The following is a 23756-nucleotide window of genomic DNA, read 5'->3' on the forward strand; positions in this document are numbered from 1 at the left end:
CATTCAGAGCACTGCAGGGGAATGCTGACAAGTTTGCCATCTTATCCTTCAGTATCCCACTGAAAATGCTAGTTCACTGGCATATATTTAAAAAAAAATCTTTCAAATGGAACTTTCTAACACTTTCTTCACTGTAATTTCACGACCTCACCTCCTGCACGTGAGCTGACTTCTTGGGTGTGAGGATCCCAAACAGATGACTTGAGTGTTGTACGACATCAACTATTCACACTGAACCAACAGCAGGAACGAAGGAAGGACTTCAGGGACACTTGGAATGGGTAGGAAAGGATGAAACACATCTTGCATTGCTGGCATCTCACAGTTTCCAAGTTCTCTGGATGTACAACAGGGATACTCACACCTATCTATGGCACTAGCAAACACACCACAGGAAAATGAGCTGGATGCGTAGCTTCAGCACAAAATGCAAGTAATCACACCAATATAGCAGGGAAAAAATACATGCAGCAGGAGAGTCCTGGGGATCTGTGGAATTGCTGAGACAGAAGCCACTGAAGAAGCGATCTTTTGTGCCACCCTTTTCAAATAAACATAAAGGAGCCACGAGTGCCACTATCAGTTCCTGAATAACCTCATCTGAACACAGAAGGAATAATAATATAATTAAACTACTATAAAACATTTTTTTTCCCTTTTAGATTCTAGGGAATTGTGTGCATTCATATTACTACAAAAGTCTGACAGACTCCTTCAGCAACCTATCAATAGTTAAATTTTGGCCAAAATTGGGATTCTGATTTCTGCTAGGCTCTAGCTTGCCTAGAGAGAGTAAAAAGAAAAAAAAAAAAAGAAAGGGAAGTATATAATTTTCCCCTTGAACAGCAACCAGCAGAAGTGAGCTGTCAGGCCACTGGACAAGATGAGCACTTGATGTGAAATGTCCTCCAGGGCACAAGAGAAGCCTTCATCATCTCTCCTTCACCTTTGCATCCCTTTAAAATGTTTGTAAAACAAATCCTGTTTTTTGTTCCGGCTCCTGTGACTTTGTGTCCCATGCTCCGGAATGTGAAGAGAAGCTAGACAAAACACCAGGGAGGCACTGGGAGAAGGAGGGGACCCTCAAAGCCATGCAGACTCCTCAAGGACAAGGCTTGCAATCCACTTCTGCATTTGCAATTGGCATGAAAAATTTCAAATAATCATAATAAAACATACATTGAAACTGCCTGTGTTGTAACAGAAATTTAAACTGCCAGCTCTTCATTCTGAAATCTGTCCGCAGAGAGTGTTAAAAAGTTGACCCTTGCTCATATCGCCTGAACTGACTTAAGATAAACAATGCTTTTGGCACTGGATTTTGTTTGCTTGCTTGAAATTTTTGTCAGGGCCGTGGAGATAAACAATTAATGAATTGATAAAGCATTACAGTAATGTGTTTCAATGGTTAAATATTTTGGTTTTAACTAAAATTACTGTAATCCTCAATGCACCTTCTGAACTGTTTTTAACTTAAGTAGGAAAAAAGTTTTGAAATGTCTTTACAGATATGTTCTTTGTTTTAGAGGGAAAAAACCCCCACATTTCAAGATAAATGGCTTCTGTCTCCGGGAGTGTTAATGAGGTAAGACATTTCCAAAGAGCCTCAGAGTGACAATAGCACACGGACTGTGGTGGTTCCACAAGTGCAGAACTGCCCCCAGCAGTGAACGCCCACTGAAGTGAAGCAAAGCACAGGCGGGAGGAAGGGAGGCAGAGAGGGGGAGAAAGAGGGAGGGAGAGAGAGAGAAAGGAAGAGAAGAGAAAAAAACCCCAAACTGTTACAAGTTCATGCACCCCTATTACAAATTCGTTTTAATTAAACAAAGAGATTATACAGACATTGCTGACAGGGATTATCAAAATAGAATGGCGCCACCTGCCCCTTGCAGCCCAATTAATTAGCAGAGAATCTGAGGTGCCAATTATCACAAAGGAATAAGAAAGGATCAGTAAACACAGCTCATGATGAACTTGAAAATTAACTCTTTCAGCTCACAGCTGAAGTCCCACAGCCGCATACAGCCCTGATGCTGCTACAGCCCTCCAAAAGCCCCACACTGAAAAAACACAACAGGCTTCTCCAGATCCCTCTTTCCCATGGTTTTGTGAAGTATGACCACTCCTGCTCTTCATGAAGTTCCCAGGGCACTTTTAAAATTTATGTCGCTAAATTTACATAGCAGGAGAAGTCATTAAGATTGAAAAGATTCCTCAAAACAAAAGACAGACTTCTTACTGTGTTTTGAGGTATGTCAGGAAAATGTAGATCACTTCTCATGCCATACCAGAGAGGTTTTAAGACAAGAAGTTCAGAACAATGAGAATTCCAGTTACTGATAGATAACAGATAGAAGTTTTAATTTTTTAGGAAGTAGGTATTGCTCATAGGAGCTTGACTCCTTCTCTCCCTCCTCATATAAGAATCTTCTCTTTCAAGCTCTTGGGTAGGATACCTCCAGAAGTAAAGGAATGCAAGTAGGAAGGCTCAGCAGCAGGAGCTAATTGCAATCTATTTTCATGGGGAATCCAGAGTCTACCAGAGTATCCCAGAAATGAAACTTTAGGCTTTGGATCTATGCAGTGTGAGCCATTACCAAGGGCACTGCTGTGTCCAGTCTGCCTCAGCGCTTGCACAGCTGGCTGGTGGTGGCCCTGGAGAGGGAAGAGTTACTGCCATTTGCCCTTCCCTGTATAAACCCCATATCACTTTTAGAAGAACTTCCTCCTCCTTCTAGAAGGTTCAAAACTATACCTGCCCTCAGTCTATGGACTTGAAGCTGTGTCATAAAGAGGAATCAGTAAGTACCCCATGTGTGCAGGGCCTCAGGATTTTTTCCAGTTGTTGAAGGAAACACACTGAGGAATGACACTTCAACTTCCCCTCCTCAGAAGAGTGATTTGCTGCCTTTCGGGGCAGGCAGTGCTATCATGTCTTATGCAATCTTGTAATCACAGCTTAACCTTACTTTGTGGTGTCCTGGAGGCCATAAAAACAAATGAACAATGAGATGCAAAGCTATGGAAGCAAGAAGAGGTAACTGCTTCATTTTTAATTTTTTTTTTTTCTGCAAAATAGAATTTCTTTTAGGGAATGTTTGCCTTTCCACTATGCACATGCTCATTTTAAAGTTACATTGACAGCTATTGTAAGTATTATACAGACTGATAAATTTAGCTTGTAGAGCTAAGCAACTCAATACAAAAAGGGTGGATGAATCCCCAGTTATATATCCCAGTGTAAATATATATATCCCAGTGTAAATTTTGTGGTTTTCTGTTGTCTTTGCTGGATTTGAGTGTCACATCTGCAATTAAACCCCACTCGTGTCTTTGTGCTATTTCTTCTCTATTGTATTTGAAACAGAAAAAAAAAGGTGGTTTACATGACAAACCATGTCATTAAATATCAGTTAGGCAAAAACTGTATTGACACAAATGGGGAAAAAATGAACCTCGGAAGTTTGGGTTTTACTGTCAACATTGTTCAATACTCCTGTAAATAAATATGAGAAGGGAGTGCTACAAGCACCTGTAGTGCAACTGGATTTAAATTCATCACACTACTGATGTTGCATGATATATAATTGCACTACCATATCTGTCTTGAGGACTGCAAAACAAAGTCCAAATACGTCAACAATGCAAACTGTGAAATACAACAAGTTTAATAAGCAAATTTGCTTGCAATGCCAAGCTCCTCTTCTTTTCTAAAGTGCTTGCTGGATCGTTACTCAATGGCTTTATTGTTTTGGGATCAGAAAGGGAGGACTTCAGCTCTACAATGCACAGTTTGTCACCCTTTGGATAAAGGAGCTGTGAACCAGAGCAGCGGGACATACTTGCATTTAACACAGTGTGCTCTGAAGAGTGGAGCACATGCTGGCAGGACTTGAAAGCCCTGAAACACCAGCCAGCTCCTCCAGTTAAATTGGTGAGACCTCCACATACCTGTGGGGTGTGAAAAGGCCCTGGTGCTCATCATTCTGCATTAGGATTGAGTTCATCTTATCAAATGGGCCTTTGAGCATATTGTGGAGTAATTTACCAACCGAAAAAATCATAACGATTTTCCACTTCATTTACCTCAACAGTAGCTACGTAATGTCAATAGTTTTAAACATTTAATTAGACACACCACGTGTTTTATGCTCTACTAATTACACAAAATTGTGCTGAATAATTTTCTTCCCATTGAAACAAACCTTAAGCAGCTGTTAAAACACTAATTAGGTGAATGCCTCCACGCTGTGCGTTTGGCTCTGTGCCGAGCGCATTCCTCCCAGTGGTGAGCAGGGTTTTTCCAGTGTCCATGATGCAACCCTGAACACATGTCAATCTCTGCTGCACCACAGAACTGAGAGTGAACTCCAAACATTTATTCTGGCCCTCATCTCAGAAAACTAACATTATATATATAAAATGCAACAGTTCAGAAAGCTGTTCAATTATACTGGGCTCTTAGTTTTCTGTGCTTCCATTTTTATCTCCTAAGAGCAACTAAATTTGACACAGAGCTTGTCATTTGCAATCTCCTATGAAATCAGCACTTTTTATTGCATCGGAGCTGCCTTACAGACGTTATCTCACGATACAGTCAAATAAAAATGGATTGCTGAGCCTGGTACAAATGAAGCCTTTAGTACTTAGATACTTCAGGGTTATTTTGTTCCTAAAATGTTTTAAAAAGTTATGAGCCACAATTATCCATGCTTACAGTAGCAAGGGCTGGGAAAATATTTTTTGTTTTTCAGTTTTACACAAGAAGATAACCACAAGAGAGGTTTTATTTATTTTAAATATCCTTGAGAAAGGGCATTCAAGTCTTGCCATTGACAAGTTTGGTGAGCCTAATGGCATCCAGAATTGAGTCAGTACCTCTGAATGTCTCAAATGGCTTCACTCAGAGCTTTAACCCTGGCTGTAACTCCAGTAAAATCAGGTTCTCTTAATTAGTGACTAAGCCTGTACAGCTGCAGGCCTAATCCTGGCATTCCTACAAGGACAGAGGCCTGGCAGAGGGGACCAGATTGCCAATAACGGGAACTGTCACAGTTCCTACCTCAGCAGTCCCCCAAGCCTGCCCATGCCTCTATGAACTGGGATTTTGCTCTTGACGACATCCTGATGATTCCAGACTCAGGATTTGTTCCTGAAGAATTCCTATAAGAAGAAATTGCCCATAATGGCCGTCCTCAGAAACCCACATGTATACTTTTCCCTAAATATTTTTTTTTAATTGGATCATAGTAAGTGTACATAAATCAAAAATTAAAAAGAAAATAGGGGGCTTTTTTGCCTTTGACAAATTTTTAAGCGTTATCGCCTGAGTATGCTTGCTGCTTCTACAGCCAAGAAAATGTGCTTGTTCTATTACAAATTAATAGATTGTTTATGTTCCTAGTAAATCTCTGTTCTTCACAAATTATGTTAACAATATTTCATTTTTAATCATTTCCTGTGATTGGTGACCTAGCTGACAATGGGTCTCCTAAAATACATTGCACCTGTGGACTTCTTTCTTTTATGGAAAATTAGGATGGTCATATCCTGGCTTCCTTTTCTAGTGCCATTAGGAGCTGCATCAGGTGTACTGTTGAGTGTTTTTTATTTTTCAACTTGCATGTTCTGAAGTCAGAAACATCACAAAAAAAAGACACAATTCTAATCCACATACCACATCACTGAAAACTGTAAGAACAGATCTGCTTAAAAGACAAACCCAAAACATAAAAGATGTTAAATTTCCATAGTTCACATTGATCTTAGGTACCTGTACAAATGGAAGATATATTTTCTTTTAAAAAAAAAAAGAAAAAAGAATTTGACATATTTACTATCTGTGTATAAAATCACACTTTTTTTTTTCCTGTCTTGTTATATTTAGTTGAAAAAATCCTGCCATGCAACCAGACCACACACCAAGAGGTATTTCCTGATTAGAAAGAGCATTTTTCTGTTTTCTGGAAGTTCCAAGTTTAGCCTGTTTCTTAATCATTTTTCAGGTAGTAATATATGTGTACACAGTGGGTAAAGGGCAGTGTTGCCTTATATATCAAAAGCTCTGTTATCATTATAGTGCAAGGATTTTATATCCTCAGAGATTCATACCTCTTCGATGTTTCTTGCAGGCTCCTCTAAGCACTGACTCTTCTTGGTCCTCACAGTCATCATCTGACTCCTCCAACTCCAGTTCCCACCAATCCACTCTGTTGTGCCAATAGTTCTCATTTGCTACAGTTATTGCCTGTTATCGTCCGGCTTGCTCCTAATCTTTAGTAATAGAGCCCAGCTGCAACTCATTGGGGGATAAGATTACATTCTACATTACCTTCATTTACCCATACTGTGTCCCCCTGCAGGGAGGTATAGCTGAGACAACGTTAATATGAGCTAAACAATCCCTTCACATAACAAAGACAGTGTAAATCTTCATAAATTAATTATACTAAGATATAAGATAGGAAAAAATGGAAGCTATATTAAATTTATCTGTGGATATAATTTAAAATTCTCTTCCCGCATGTGGGATCTCAGCACCCACACAAGACCCATAACACTTTTCCTAGTAACTAGGGTGGCATTGAGTCTCACCATTAAATTCTTGATTCCTAATGCAGAATTCCCTTCCTGAACTGTTCCTTTTACAAATCAAAATAGCAAATCTAATGTTTGTTTTCCCATCTTGCAGGATAAAACATCCCCTAATTCCAACAGGCTGATCTAGGAAAATGTCATCTAAACAAGCTGATTGGTGTCCAAACATCATTACTGCAGGAAAAACATATAAACAAACAAACCATAAACATTTTTTGTGCTGTTAGAGATGAAAATGTAAGTCCTTTTCAAAAATAAGTTGGGGAGGTCTCATACCTGTGAAAGGCAGGAATTAATCTGAGATATACTTCTGATAAATATTTTAATGGGATGAACATGGGCACTTGCCATGTATTTGGTATTTTAATTTAGTACATGATAGCCACTGTGTTTGCTTCTGCTTTTGTGTGGACTTGTTCAATGTACAAGGATATTCTGTAAGGACAAGGATATTCTTAATTTTACATGCATAAAAAAACTGTGAAGATTCACTCAAGTCTTCTTCCAGAAAATGATAGTGGAAATTACACTAGTGTGGAAGAATTGCAGTGCACAAATGCTGCTCTCTTCTGTAGCCAGTCATTAAGTTTGGAAAAGACTTCTAAGATCATTGGGAAAAGACTTCCAAGTTCATTGAGTCCAGCCATTAACCCAGCACTGCCAACGCCACCACTGAACTATGTCACTAAACAACACATCTACGCATTGTTGAACACTTTCAGGATGTATATTCCACCACTTCCCTGGGCAGCCTGTTCCAGTTCTTGACCACCCAGTCAAGCCTGTTCTAGTGCCTGATCACTGAAGACATTTTTCTTCATGTCTATACCTCTCCTGGCAGAGCTGGAAGCCATGTCCTCTTGTCCTGTCACTTGTTAGCTGGGAGAAGAGCCTGACCCACACCTGGCTACAGCCTCCTTTCAGGTAGTTGTAGACAGCAAGAAGGTCTCCCCAACCCTCCTCTTCTCCAAGCCAAACACCCCCAGCTCCCTCATCTGCTCCACATCAGACTTGTGCCCCAGACCCTTCCCCAGCTCTGCTGCCCTTCTCTGGACTCGCTCCAGCCCCTCAATGTCCTTCTTGTCATGAGGGGCCCAAAACCAGACACAGGATTTGCGCAGCCTCAGCAGTGGCAAATCCTTTCTCAAGCTGAGGACTGTTCACTCATAGCAAAATCCCAGCACATCTTTCCAACACTCTCATCTCACATCATTTGAAGAGGATTAGGATCAGATGACTTCCCAAGGTCCCTTCTAACCTGAACATTCTACGATGCCTGCAGAACACTGGCAATCACATCAGGTGGCCATAACCTCAGTACCTTTCACACACAGCTCATTTCCTATTTATTCCTTTTTCCTGCAGGAGTCAGTTGGACTCATCTGCCTCAGCCTGAGTACCTGAATTATTTCCTTTTTACACACAACGTGCAGCAGAGTACAGGGTGCTACAGGGTAATTTTCCTTTTCCATATTTATTTCACCGAAACTTCCTTTATCAACCACATTCATGTTCTTAGAAATGTGTTCGTTTCAATAAAAATGACTTACTGTTTTATGGAAGTTGAAGGCCAGTGACCCAAATCCTATAAATCATTAAAAATACTTTCTGCCATAGAATCCTAAGTTGCTTTTTTCTCAGTAGCAGAGAAAGTATTTTACTATAAAAAGCTACATTTTTGCCCACACTAAAAATTCTGCATTAAAAATACACTAAATGAGGGACAGATGTTTAAAACAGCAGACCTACAATGAAGTATTAAATATTGCTGGCATAGTGCGCCCTTTGGTACAGTTTAGTCTCTTTTTGCAATAGGCATGTTTTCACAGCTGTAAAAGCACCAAAAATTACTGTCTCTGCTCCAATATTAATATAGAAATCTATTAAAAAATACACCAGACTGCTGAACAGATTAAACTATTGTTCATACATTCTATCATTAAAATAATTTGCTTTAAAAATTAATATTAATGTCAAATGTTTTGAAATTGGTTAAGAGGAATAGTGTCACTTTGAAGAATATATGGAGTATTTATACAAAACCAAACAATTCTACTTTTTTCAAAATAAAAATGCAACCCTCCAAGAAATCAAAGAAATCAAACCTGCTACTTGATGTTTTGCTCAATGACAAGTTGTCCAACCCACAGCAGCACAGAGGTGGTGAACGATCTTGTGTGAAATCACTCCAAACCCGCGCTGAGGATGCAGTATAGGATTAAATCCCTTTTCCACAGGTACTGGTGGTGCCTTAAGAGCTATGAGAGAAAGTGAGACAGGTCATGGAAGAGTAGATTCTGTGGTATAGGGTTTTTTTGTGTTAAAACATAATAAACATAAACAAGATGGGCAAAGAGATAACCTATAGAAAGAATGATAATATTAAAACCTTCAGACCTAGTAACTGTGAGGATGAACTTGGTAAACCCATGTTCACCACTATACATAGGTTCTGCTACATTAAAGATTTAATTTCTATATCCCAGGCTGGTGGCTCAGAGCTCCAAAATCAAACATCACAAGTTCACGCTCCTTGCGGAATTTTGTCTCGGTCTGCGCTTCATTTACTTGAGCACTAAACAATCTGTGATAATCACAGTTCTGATGAAGTGATGCCTACCTAAGTTTTCAACCTGTCTGGAATAAGAATAGTTGTGAGATGTCCATAGCTCTATTTGTTTTAGTCAGTGCTACTTCAAATATCAGTTAGGAACATTAGTCCTTGTGACATGAAACTCTTTTACTACTCGAAGCAAGGAGATGAAATGTTACAAAAATCTGCATATAAGGTTAAATGAAAGTTAGAAGACTTAGCTTGGATCCTTGAGGGAACCAAGAAAAAAATAATTCTATTGAATGTTTCTAAGAATCTTTGTCCAAACTCCTAACAAAGAAGTGATGGGGTGATGAGGAGACGCAAAGCTTGATTAAAAGCTCAAAACCCCAGAAACACTGTTTTAAAAGCTAGGGAAAAAACCTAGAAGAACGAGCAGAACAAGGCAGGATGAGGACACAGCATGTTGGCCAACCAGCAGGATGCCAGCACAGGCAGTAATAGAAACAAAACCACACAAGGCTTTGGGAGCACAGCTCCTGCTCAATAAACAAATTCCTTGGACTGGAGACATTTTCTTGGAAGGAATTTTTACGGCACAAACATTTCTACTCTCTTCTGGAAGCCCTGGAAAACCAAACCCAAACCTCCCCCACACTGTATGCACACACACACACAAAACCTGAAGATGTCGACAGCCCAGTGAAACTGGATTGTCATGCTCTAGAATGCCCCTTGTTATCTGTCTTGAGTAGGTCTTTGCTGAGGAGGTTCTACCCATCTGTGAAGCTCAAAGCCCACCTCATAACTGATTCCTGCCCTGAAGGATTGCCCCCATCTCTGGAAGCCTTGTTGCCGTGATGGGCACGTCCCACCCAGAGCCCTACCAAGACTTCCCCAAGGATGGGGTTGCAGCTGTGCACACCTGGGGATGCAGAGGTGTGAAATGGCAGCACTGCCACAGTGGCCAGCACAGCCCAGCACATAATGGAACAAAGAGAGCCCTCACCACTCTGGTTAGACCAAAAAAACTCCAGGGGCTATAAAATGTAAGGAGGGAAGGGAGAGGGGGGAGTAAAAACAATCTCTGAGCAAGAAAACAAGATAAATTCATTGAATAAATTATTTACTGGAATTATTCACTTAGCTTCAATTACAATCTATCCATTCTATCCACCATCTACATCAAATTATAATAAATTATTCTATTAAAACTTGGCTTCATGCCTGCTGATTTGCAATAGCTTATTTTTTTCAGAAAATAATAGTCTGATGCTGTTCAGCCTTCCACAGGATTTAGAGGTGCACACCTAGACATACTCAAAAAACAATTTCTTTTTGAGAATCTCACTCCTTCTGTAAATTAAAGAGAGGGGAGCAAGCATATTATATTTAAATTGCCAGCAGATATTTTAACAACACAAAAAAGACCCAAGATACCAAAACAATAGTAAAACAAACATATCCTGTTGCTTTCCTGAAGAGTTTGGCATATGTCCGGTACTGGATACTCAAATGCAGTTCTGAGAATATATAAGCACTCTCTACCCTCCTGCCATCAGGTCTCTTTACAGGGCAGATGCTTTAGGATTCTTCTGAATCTAAAATATCTTGTTCTACTTTATCACACCACCTCTGAAATTCATAAAGAGTTGTACTTGAAAATTAATTACAACATAATGCAAAAAAAGGGGAAAAAACCCCATAAAGGTTGTTTTTTTTATGTAATATATAAAAATAAGGTTAAGTTTCCACAGCCGCAGAGAATAATTCTTTTTTAAGAATCCAAACCTGCATTTAGTTAAAATAAGCACAGGTCAGTTACACTGAAAGAACAGCAGGCAAAATGTGCAGTAAAGTCAAGGGTTTGCAAACATGAGAATACTGCTCACCTTCCTTTTCTCATTCCCATAGTCCTATTGTCTCTGTGCCTATAAGCTGATTAGCCAGACACTGAAGTTTTAATTCTATATACAGTATAAGTTTGTAAGCTTTACAACATCCTTGATTTCAGCACAGCACGTATCATATTGAGGATGAAAGCAGAAATAAATGAGGAAAAAGGAGAGCAAAAAGCCTGAATTTTGCACATTTTCCCAGTAGTTTACAAAACAACACTACAAAGCAAGAGATAACCAAGGCCTTATGGATCTCTCTTACCAGGGGCAGCTGCTGGAGCAGCAGGCTGAGGCCAAACTCTACCCATGTGAGCAATCTGAAGGCAAAGTTAAACCAGGTGGGTGAAAAGATGGGTGTGCCCTGAATGGGAGAGAGTGGTTCTGTCCTTGGCAAAAAATGAAGGACAATGTAGAAGACAGCGGCACAGAGGAATTCCACCACAAATTCAAGAACCTGAAAGCACCTTGGATGTAGCCACCTCAGGTTCCACCTTTTCAAATATGCATCTCAGAAAAAAACACCACACATCACACCAGTAAGATGAAAGCAACGCTTACTGTCTCGGTCACCCTTACAGGAAAAGTGTGGAGTTTTATTTTCCTAGTATCAATTTGTTCTGCTATGCTAGAAGGGCTTTTGTAATCCTAAAACACACTAGCACTACTTCCATGTAGTTTCATTGCTGTGTCTACTGCCATTAAAGGGTAAGCATATACTTCAAGACAATAATTCACTTAGCCAGTTGCCAGAGCCCGCATTATGTGAATAAGCTTGATAGATCTCTGTTCCTAACCTATCAGAAAACAATTTATGGAATCTAATAAATTAAAAATGAATTGTCTCCAGCAACCATATATTTCACAATAAATGTATGCTCTTTGATCTCAACTGACTGTGCTATGTTCTAATTAATTTTTATACAGAAGTTTGCTATTGCCCCCTAAATGGATTTTATACACAAGACTAATCAGCTAGCATTTTCAGCTGTGCCTTTGTCTTTTCACCTTCCAACCAAGTTAAAAATTCACAGAAATCTAGAATTTATGGCATAGCTTTCTACATATAAGCCTTTTCAGTTTAAGGAAGGACAGACCCATATTTTTTCTCTGCTTTCTTGACTCCAACAGGCACATAATAGAAAGAAATACATGGCAACAGCTTAAGGACCTGCCTCTAGACACCATGACTGTGGAAATGAACTCCTTTCCAGCTCTCAGCTGCTTTCTTACCCAGCAAAAGTACTGGAGTTAGTCACTGTGTATCCCCTCCATGATCTTCTGAGATAGGTACAGAGCCATTTGGTATTGCAGTTTGGAATGGCAGGGCACCTGGCATGGAGCAGGGGTTTGGCCCTATTTCCTACTGGGGTGCTGTAACTGCCCATTCCTGAGCGGATTTTCCCGTGTCAATGACAAAGAACCTGGAAAAGACATCCACGACTGCAGTACAAAATCCCCAATTTGGACTGGATGGCCTACGCCCAGATTATTTAATGCATATGATGTGTAGGTTCTGGCATCAGGCAAAGAAAATACCAGTGAGGCTGGGGCAGAAGGCATTAGCCTGGGGGGTAAAGGAAAGGAGACATGAGGAGCTTGGCCACTGATGACATTTGCCTCCTGCTTTGCCACAGGAGGTAGATTTTGTTCACCTGCAGGACTAAAACACAATAAAAAGTTCTAATTCATTAGAAATGAAAACACGTTTACTCCCTTGTCCAAATCCTCCTCTGTCTTTATGAATTCATGTAGAAAGGGCTAAGGCACTTTATATTTTTTTGCATAGCACCATCCTTGCTTACAAGTAAAAAGCTGTGCCTTTAATGGTCTACCTGCTATGAATCTCTGAAGGGCACTATGATGCACTTAAGCTATGAAATATCCTCTAATATCTTTTATATCCATATCCAGACATATATAAACATATATAAATGCTTTGAAAATTAAAATAAAAGGTTAAGGAAATGAAAAAAGCATCTCATAAAGCCCCAGTGAGAAAGAGAATAGCTAATTCAGCCTCAGCATCAGGTATCACTACAAAACAAAAAATTCTTGTGGCATACCATGTGGTCTAGAGACATCAGTAAAGTTGACATAATATCCACTTAACAAAAGGCCAGAAAACTGTCCCTCTAGAGTGGCTTAAGTATGTGAGGATCCTGCCTTGGGATACAGCCAGATGACCCTGGGAGATCTCTTTCAGCATTTTTCTATGACTCTGTAAAAACAGTTATGGGGATTTTAAAAGCTGGTATTTTAAAAACATTCTTTGCTCTGTGGAGAAACTCTGTCAAGAGGCATTCTTACACTTTGATACTGTCTTCCTATAGACTGATATTACAACAAGTAAGTAAGAATATGCAGAAATTAAATTATACTTTTAGACCATGGAGTGGTAATTTTATTTCTTTTTTCACATACAGACCATACAAGATCGTTTATGTTAAATGTTCAAAAACTAAAATAAATTCCATAATACAGACAGGAAGTCAGTGCAATGGGAACCAAATGGGAGTAATGGGACCCAGGTGGTTGGAATGGGTACAAAAACCCACATAGATGGCCATGTACGGCACAAATTGGAGCCTGGAGATGATTATGCCAAAAGAAAGAATGGCTGTAAAGTGTTAATTATATCAATGCAAACTTGGTGACTTACCACTGAGAAACAAGTGATGAGGGAGAAGTGTATAATTCACAGCTTTAATTGTAGCTAATACAAACTGATAATGTAGATACTGAAACTCTACCATATTAAGGAATATATCAGTCTAGAGCAGCATGTGCAGAGAATTTTAACTCTTGATTAGGATGAGACCTGAGCATAACAGAAGTGGAAGATGGAATTTACTTTCAAGAAACAAACAGCCACAAAGATTCCGAAGTCACAGGACAGAACTGTCAGCTTAGGACAATTAAGGATAATAAGCAGAATAGGAGGAAGGCTGTTATTCAGCAGAAAAGCTGGTAGACAGTATGAAAGTTGGTAAAGCATATACATTTAAGATTTAGTAACATAGTTTGGGCCACTGAAATACCTTCATTTACTTAGCCATCTCTCTGTTTATTCCAAGACAGAAGACAAATATCCTATTTAAAAAAAAAAAAAAATCATGTACAAAACTCATCTAACTCACAAACAAAGCTCTCCAGCATGAAAAATAAACACTTGTAAATAAACTCATGTAAGAGGTTTTTCATTAAGAGAAAGAATATCTGCAATATGGCACAAAATGGTAATAACTAGCCTAGGTAAAAGAGGCCAGAAGCATTTCTGGCACTGGGTATGTAAGGTTAATACGTTGAAAGAATGTAGAGAGACTTTGTCAGCCCTGCTGACAGCAGAAGGTTCAGTGATAGGGAATTAAGAGCCCACATCAGCGACTTTGAAGATTTGCATTTTATAAAACTGTCCAGCAAAACCTGTGACTGATTTTAGTGCTCTTCATTTGCTGCAGAAAGACAGAGAAAATGCACACTATTTTACCTGCTGCACTTTATAAAGTAGTATGGTTTGCTTGGCCCCTCAGGGATTCTGTGATAGCTGAAGTCTTCTTGTTTGCACTTTTTTAGAAGGAGGGAGTAATTTTTTTGGCAAAGGAGGGAAATAGATAGGGAATACATTGCTGCTATATATCACAGTCCAGCTTTAGAAACACTTTGAATATATATGTACATTCATGCACATGTTTTACACTGACAAAATACCAATATTTTAACAACACACGAGTGTAGCAACCCTACTAAAGAACAGTGAACCAGAAAGTTCAACTTATAAAGTCCCATATAAAGTGAATTTTTTAACTTATCCACATCTATCTTGTCAAAAGAAACTGATATTATTTGTTCCTACTTAGATGTCCACATCACCCCAAGGACAGAAAGATTTAAAGTACATATTAGGACAAATGTTTATTTTGGGGGTGGGTGGGTTGGTGTTACTGATTTCCATTGTAGTGCCATTCATCTGGGTATATTTCATTTTTTGTTATTCTTTTTTTTGTTTTGCTTTTCAAAGAGAATCAAAGCCTTTGCAGCATACAGCATAAAAATAATTTAAAAAAAACAACCCTGAAAGGAACAGTTAGGAAGCAATCAGAAATTTGCAAAATTAAACAGACTGTAAGCAAGTCAAGAGCACTCTAGGTATTAAAAGCAAGTGGAACCCAAAGTAACAAAGCATTCTAGGTATTAAAAGCAAGTGGAAACAACCCAAAGTCACTGTCTCAAGATGGTAAAAGAGTAAGACCAGAAAACAGCCATCAGATTATCCTACAGTCTAGAGGCAGACAGTGTAGAGGACTTTTTTGATTAAATTAGAAGGCTAAAAATATGAAATGTGAAACTTCTGAAAAACAGAAGAGGGGAGAAGTGAATTCATAAAACACAAAATGCATCAATATTGAGGCAAAATAAAATAAGTTTGGTGCCAGTAACCCAGTCAATATAGTTTGTGATGGTAAACAGTCTGAAAGAGGTGGCTGGCCTTTACTAGAGGAAGAGAATAGATCTAAGTAAATCCCATGTGAAAAAGAAATGAAAAACATCTGCTAAAGACACAAATGGTTTGTTGGCTGACATCAACAATGGGAAAGCTTCCAGTATACCAGGTCTGGGCTTGCCAGCAGGTGTTGCTGCAATTATTCAGAACAATTAGAGGTGATTTTTCCAAAAGCACAGAGATGACAGGACCAATAAATAAGGCAAGCATGATACTGTCAACAACTGAAATGTAAGTATTTCTCATAAATCTTTTGCGGACCTGTGCAACTCAGGATTTTAAAGACAGCGACCAGGGCCCCAAATTTTACCACTCATATTAATATGGAATAATATCCTTCTCCATGACCAATGCCACCAAAATCCCCCAAACAACATGATTTTAATAATATCTCCTTTCCTATGGAGTAGAATCTCTCCTTGGCATAGAGAAATATAACTGTAAGCAAATACACCACATAATATTTTCACATAGCATGTACTTGAGCATATTTGTTTATTTTTAATAAGCATGAACTTCCACTGATGTTGACATTCATTATTTTTTAAATTAACCAACTTGATTAGTCTCATTACATTTTTTTTTTTTTCCTTTGTGGAAGATTTCCAGGATTTGTATTTTTTCTCTGTGGCTATGCTTCATCTTAGAAGAAGGCATAAAACAGCTTTCATGTTCAAATGTTGGGTTTTTTTCAATATACCATGACTATGCGTACAGTATTCTCTAGCTGGGCTTACACGTTAACAATAGATTATAGATGAATACCAAACATGGTTTAACAATTTTACCTAATGCTAAAATCTCTCCCTTTTTGCCATTAATGTACTGCATCATGCACACCGATCATCATCAGGATTATTTAGAGGAAGTTCTCAAAATTATGTCCACATCATGATTTGCTTGTCAAGCCTGATTTCAATTGCATTCTCAATTCATTCCTCATTTTAAAAGAAAACAGAGCTTTTTTTTCTTTTTAACCATTCATCTTTCTAACTGGCTTAGATAAGAAAAAGTGTGTTAAAAAACCACAAAGACATGATATGTTTTGCATCATTTTGAACCATTAAGTTACTGCTCATGGAAATCAACCAATGGTTCAGTGGCTTCTTCACACTGAACTGCATCATGACCACTCATTCCTTCATTTGCTGCTTTGCTGTTAGTTTTACAGCTGACTTCAGTGGATTCTCTGCTAGAAACAAACCTCTCTGTCATTTACATCATGCCCTGCATTTAATGGAAAAACTGCACTGAAAAGAGATACCAATTTTTACTTCATTCAAGTAAGAGAGCTAGGCAGATGGCTCGTGGCAAATACTGCTTATTTCAATGTTATACTATTGAGACATCTCCTAGATGTGTAGCCCAGCCTCAGGACCAAGAGTCAGTCCCTCCTCCCCAGCATGTTTTATAAAGTGCTTACTCAGTGCAGGTGGAGTAATGACACTACAGTTCATGTTTCTTTTTATAATTAATTTCCAATCATTCATATCCTTCATGCTGAAAGTTAATTACATGCTCAAGTCACTTACTCTGAGATTAAATGGTACCAATTCCTTGCATGCTTAGAAAAAGTTACTTAGCACACTCTCAGCTTTCATTTTAAAAACATGGATGTTGCTGTTTGCCTCAGGAAAGACACATTAATGGAAACTTTAAAAATCCTCTCAGGATGCAAATTGCTATTTAAGTGTCAGATATTACCTTATTCTAAAGGGCTCTGAGGGTAGAAAAGTAAGGATGTTGATAACTGCGAGAAAGATTAAAAAAACTCCATGAGAGAAATAAGACCTGGTAGTGCAAGTAGAGGATGAGAAGTGGTTTGACTGAAGGGATGCAATGAAAAATCACTGTTTGTCTTACAAAGTTCATTTTCTTAATCTACAAGTTTAAATGAAACAAAACAACAATTTTTTTTTTCTTCCAACAGCCTGATTTACAAACCACCACAAACCACCTGAAGCCATGTTGCATGCTTCTGGCTCATATTTGAAAGCAATTAACACTTTTGTTGAAAATCAACAAACCAGAGTAAAATCCAGCTCATTTTCTCATACTGCTATAGAACAGATAAAAGAAAAAAGAAATCATCATTTATTTTTGCACCATGGAAAGCAGAAGTACTTCAGAATACAGATTTTGGATCTGTAAAGAAAGCTGACAGCATTCATAGAGTCATTTTCTGACCATATATGCACTTTACAAACAAATTCCCTTTTGCACACCATCCTAGCTGGACTTGTTAAAGACTGGGGAAATGTCTGCATTTGAAATAGAATCCTTTTCCAGTCACATCAAGCAGGTATGAGATTTCCTTCCCTCAAAATGTTGAAAAGGGCTGCAGAAAAACTCTTTGCCTTGTGAAAGATGCACAGCTGCTCTTGGTGGTTTCAGAAATGGAGTCAGCACCTGCCATTTAATGCCTGTGCTACTACAGGGAAAGAAGAAACTCTTTTTTTTCTAACTGGTATAAAATAAAGCAAAATCCTTATACCATATATGCAAGGATAACCCTTTCAAATTCATCCTGTTATGCTCAGAAAACACGATGTAAAAGCTGCTCTCAAACCCACGGTGACCTTGTGCACAATGTATGGAGGAGATAAGCAGTGTGAAGAAGGAATAGAGACCAACTTCAGCTGAAATTTAAGCTGGCCTCACTCTAACTGGCACTAGATAACTGAAGGCCACAGATCTACTAAAGCAACCACAACTACAACACAACACATGCATCATACTTATAAAACCTGCACTTTTCAGCACAAGGAGGAAGGAGTAATTCCAAGTGAGAATCATCCCCAAGTGAAGGGCACAGCTTAGAATCTCACCTCGCACACTCACCTCTGCAGGCACCAGGACCCTGGGGCAGCTGAAAGGCTTCTTGATATGAGCTGCCCACCAAGCACCCACCAAGGCCGCTCCCAGGATTGCTGGCCACGAGCAGGTGCCAGAAGAATTGGTTTCCTCCGAGCCCAGGCGGCAGCGGCGCTCGGGAACCCAGCTCTGGGACACCCAGCAGGCTCAGTGCGCTCGCCCCAGCTAAAGGCTCTCCCAGCACCAGGAGAAAGAGTACTTTAGCACACACACAAAAAATTAATTAGCAAGAGAAAGGGTTACAAGCTCCATAATTCACGGGTCCCACATTAATGATTAGCTAAGTGAAGGAGCTGCCCAGTTGGTAATTTGATTCGTTGGAAAGGAAAAGGCACTCTACGGACCTTGAAAGGTTTTAGCAGAACTGTGTGTCCCAGGTCACCCTGCTTCCCCCTGCCTTCACCATCTCATTGTCAAGCTCAATTTGCCAGCATGGCCCTGACAATAAACACAAAGATACATTTCAAGGTTAGTAGGCAAGACTCTTAGTGGATGTCATCATGAGCCATTGTAGTGATGAAATGAAGGACATGCAGTGTTGGAAAGGGTTGAGGTTTTTGTTTAGCTTTGCAAATAGCACAGTTTTATTCAATTATCACTCTTCATTTATTTTATCTTCATCATTAATACTTCATACGCTCCTATGCTGCTAAAAGTAAGCAGAAAAACATTCCTGGGAAGTTGAAGCATACTATTTATTTCTTGGAGGGAGAAATGAACGGTCTGCTAAACTCTCTAGATACTGATATACAATTTTCCAAGTCAAAGCACTAGGACAATGTGCTTGTTAATTAAAAATCACACTTCATACTTATGCTTTCTGAGGTGGGATGAAATACAGTAAATAACTATGATTCACTAGCTTATTTCAATTTTTATAGAAACCATGGTCCCACTTCAGTGCCCTGGCACATAGTGCAAAGTTTAAGTAAAGGGTATTCTGACCTTAAGTGAGAGATTTCAAACATATAGTCTGTGGGCCAAGTAACAATGTAAGCCACAAGGATCAAGAAAAATCAGAGTATCATGTTCTCTGCTGCAAGAAATGCATTCTTGAGTGCCAGTTTGACACAGGAACAACTGGCTGAAGACTTTCAATTCGCACTTTGGAACACAGTAGTTGCCTCGTCCTTCCTCTTCATGGCCACTCTCTTTATTTTGCATCCATGTTAAAGTCTGCCTCTATTTTTCAACATGAAAGACAACATCTTAACTAAAAAGCACATTAAAAGCTCCAGCTCTTCTCCCAAATCCTTCTTTCTGTATAGTAAAGGAGGTTCTGTGCATTTGTAACTCCTAAAGTATGAGAATGGCAATGTAGATCAGATTTTAAGATGTGTCTGGGACTACCAATTTTCAGTAGCCTTAACTATGAATCACAAAGAAGTGTCAGCAGCGGCACTACCGCTTTTCTTCACAAGTATTAAAAACTTTAAAAAAATAGAAGCAGTAGCAGCACACACATAAAAAGAATTTTTAAATTATATGAAAACCTGAGTTTTCTTAGGCTCTAAGTACTTTCATATCATATCAAAGACTAAGATAAACTTGAAAGGACTGTTCACACTGCAAATTCTGCTTCTAAACCAGTGTTAACGAGCAACCACACAATTCTCTGCATTCTTGGTTTGCCTAAATGAGCGCCGGTTAGGCAGCTAAGTCTTGCTCAAATAAGAGTGGACTTCCTCTGTGCAGGGAAAAAGATTAAGGTCAGTGATCAAGGGAGTTAGTGCCCACAGGTACAGTGTTCTGTAAATGTACCTGATATTGTATGTGCACCTGCCTTCAGGCTAAGCAGTGTTCCCCTTGGATGTTAAATACTCTCACGGTACCCATACAGAATGTTGTCGATGTACCCACCTAAACCAAGTGATAGGTGAAATTCTAATACTAAGCAGCACTTGGTAGTGATTTGCAAACACAAATCAAAGTGAAAAATCCAATATTCATTACCCATCCAAGGAGTAAATTCCCATGCCAGCTCAGTTTTTAAAAATTCACGGCAGTTTGCCAGTAACACTGCTGCACAGGGCACCTGCAGGCAGAGTTCAAAAGTTCCAGTTGGGAAGGTTTTTCTGGTTAGGAAAATAACATGGCTATTCAAAAATTTTAAGTGGTAAGGAATAGAGACACTTGGTGAGATATGGGAGCCAAAGAGGAGCTCTCTTAAAGAGGGAAAGAGCACTGAATCCCAAAACATAAATTGTTTCCTTGGTTGCATAAGCACAGTTTTGCTTTTGCTAATCTGCTCTCAAGTTTGCTACAAAACATGAAGAACTCCCAAAGTCATAATCAGTGAGCTATGGTAATGAAAAAATGGAAGGTACCACTCTTCTGACACTGAAAAGTATCACAACTAAGGAACACTCGCATAAAAAATAAATTCATGCTGATTTTCCCATTTCTGCATGGGAACAGAGATATTTAAAAAAGGACAAAACAGTGCAGAGGATACCAGCTTCAAGATGGAAATATCCATGTTTATTACTAGGAAAGACTTTGCTCCAGATGATGTCTAAACGGAAAGAAATATTAAAGAACAAACAAACATCCCCCCCCAACCCCAAACATAGGTTTTATTCTTCAGTCTCTTGAAACCAAGATATTTCAAAAGGATTTCCTCAAAAATCATGGAGGGAAAAAAAGAATACCCAGTATCCTGCTCTCAATTGTAGAATTTCCTCATGGAAATTAGTATTTCTTAAGACAGATCACAAATTACAGAATGAGTCTGTAGCCCGGGTATTAGAAGTGTCACTTCAATGTGGGAGATCCAGCTCTGAGTCCCCAGTTCAATGAGCATCTCAGCATACATACAAAAAGAAATAGCCACAGGTGGAGAGGCTTGAAGTGCTCAGGTACAGCATGGGAAATGAAGCCCCACATCCCTGACCTGAGTCAGACAAACTCATGAGCTTACACCTGAACCCTTCACAACCCACATATGTGCTCTCTGCATCAGGTATTGGCTTGTTGATGTAATGATGTTTGTGACTCTGGTCCAGACTATAACAGCATTTCTAGATACAACACAGCTTTCCAAAACACATTTTCTTCAAAATTGATGTGTTACAAGCTAAGATCCCATACTGCCATACAATCATTAGGAATAATGTCAGAAATCATGCTCAGCTTTCTCCCTGCCCTAATAAACCACCAAACCCCCCCCCCCCCCCCCAGGACTACCTATGTCATTTGTGCAGTGAAAGGATCCAAAGGACTACCTTCAACAAAGGTATGCAACTATTTTTATGAAGTTACCTTTACATGTTCAGATGCTTGCTCTTTTTTTTTTTTTTTTTTTGAGAAAAAGAGTTACTTTTTTCACACACTTTTTTGGATTATGCCGTAATCTCATTTCCCCTATCAAAGCAGAGCTTTTGTGTCAACTTGGTTACAGAGTTCTGATGGAGACTCCTGAAATAGGTGAGAGCAAAATATATAGCAAGGCAGCATGGCATGAAAGAAAGCATCCTGCTTTATACCATTCCTAGAAATGCACTTCCTAAAGCTGAAATTGTACAATGCGTTTCAAGATCCAGAAAAACTTAAAAAGGGGCAGGCTGACTTTTGACATTCAAAACCCAAAGATAAGCCACATCCAACCCCAAACACACAACATGGTTGCAAAGAAACCCAGCCATGGCCACAAATGCATTTTTACGTTTCTGCTCGTATTCCAATGGGGAAAGTGGCATAATAAAAAAGTGTTCACCCTACTGTCCTTTCCCATGAAGCCTTCCTGGCCATCTGCCTTTTAAAACCTCTGGCAGAGAGCGTCACTGACCCTGGGAGCTCCTCCCATCCTAGCAGGTAAGCACTGACAGCCCTCCCCTGCCAGGCATGTCCCCGACAGTCAAAAAGCCCCGACACTACCCCTGCAACACCCAATGCTGTTCCAACTCCTGCAGACACAATGCTCAAGAGGCAGCGTGTGACTTTTCTCACCCCAGCCCCAGCAGGTAATTGGACTTTCCAGGGATAATCCCAGCAATCAGAGAGAAAATCTCTGCCTCCAGCGTGACCCATTAGCACAGAGTTCACTGATCAGTAGGTTAACGTGCCATTAAAGCATCTCTCTGTGGGGCTTAGGAAGGGTCAAGAAAGAACAAAAAATACCTACAGAGCTCACACATGATTATATCAAGATCCTCATGAAAAGGTCAAATTCAGCTCAGAGGCTATTCCCTTCCCTGGAGCAGCAATATCTATAGTCTTGACACTTTCTCCACATCTTTCCCTCAATGTCCCTTGGATTTGCAAAATACAAAGTATTTTACCAAATGATGCACTATTATTATTTTATTTACTAATTATACTGCTCACACTTGCAGTTTGTGGTCCTTGGTTTTAAATGAGACACCTTCTTTTACCTGTTGCCAACAGGTAAGACACATTTACCCAGGGTAATGATGTGCACACAGAGTACCTCAGCTACTGGAAGGCAGATAATGCTCTGTAAGGACCATGCAGGTTCAGCAATGTGGCATCAATTCTATGCCTATAGTAGCAAAAGTAGCAGCAGTAGTAAAATACAATAATAGTAAAACCTGTCCAGGCTGTGGTCATCTAGAGATGTACAGTCACAACATTGAAACTCTGACAATGTGGACTGACGCCTTATAAATCTGTTGTGTCCAAATACACTACGTTAAGTCACTTTTCAATAGCTTTCCTTTCTCTTATTCCTTATAAGTTGCATTTTGGCCAAGGTACTAGACAAAGAACCTGCATAGAACCTTCAAACAGAAGCACAGATAAATTTGAGTAAGGAAGAGGAAAAAAATAGGAGATTTTATCTTGCATTTATTAGTTATATATAAACCTCAAAGAGATGTGGCAGTGCTGTTTTCTATGAAATTCACTAATTATAAGGCAGATGATTCTTTATCTTTTTTTTTTTTTCAATGTCCATGCACCGGAATAGCTCTGTAATGATAGGATTTCCCAGCAGATTAGTCTTATTAGTGTTAATTGTCCATTTAATGTACATTGCTGTCTCCCCTGTTGCATTTCCCAATGCATTTTTTTCCCAATGTTTCTAGTGTCTACCCAAAACGTGAACTAAGTGATACACATAGGAAATAACCATCATCATGATCATTAAATACAGACATGGTTTTCTACAGGTTCTTGTACAGACTGCACTGGAAAACACCACTGTTCCTGTCATTTACCTACTAAATCTGAAATGGGTGGATAGGTGCTTATGTTGTGCACCCCATGCGTGCAAAACATTGGTGTTAACAAGTGCAGCTAAGGATCTAACATGAGCTCTGTCTTGCATTTCCTTTTATTTGTTAGTTTGAGCCTCAAGCCTAAAGTTATTTCA

General features: G+C 39.3%; 1 protein-coding gene across 1 annotated transcript in view; it reads right to left on the reverse strand.

Annotated features, from left to right (window-relative positions):
* The window catches only part of BMPR1B (bone morphogenetic protein receptor type 1B), a 179822-nt gene that overhangs the window by 90106 nt on the left and 65960 nt on the right, over window positions 1-23756 (reverse strand). The window contains exon 4 of the mRNA XM_058802918.1: window positions 8703-8855. The gene's annotated coding sequence lies outside the window, so the exon portion shown is untranslated. The remainder of the gene's footprint in view (window positions 1-8702; window positions 8856-23756) is intronic.

Source organism: Ammospiza caudacuta, chromosome 4 (genome assembly GCF_027887145.1).
Source record: "Ammospiza caudacuta isolate bAmmCau1 chromosome 4, bAmmCau1.pri, whole genome shotgun sequence".
NCBI lineage: Eukaryota > Metazoa > Chordata > Aves > Passeriformes > Passerellidae > Ammospiza > Ammospiza caudacuta.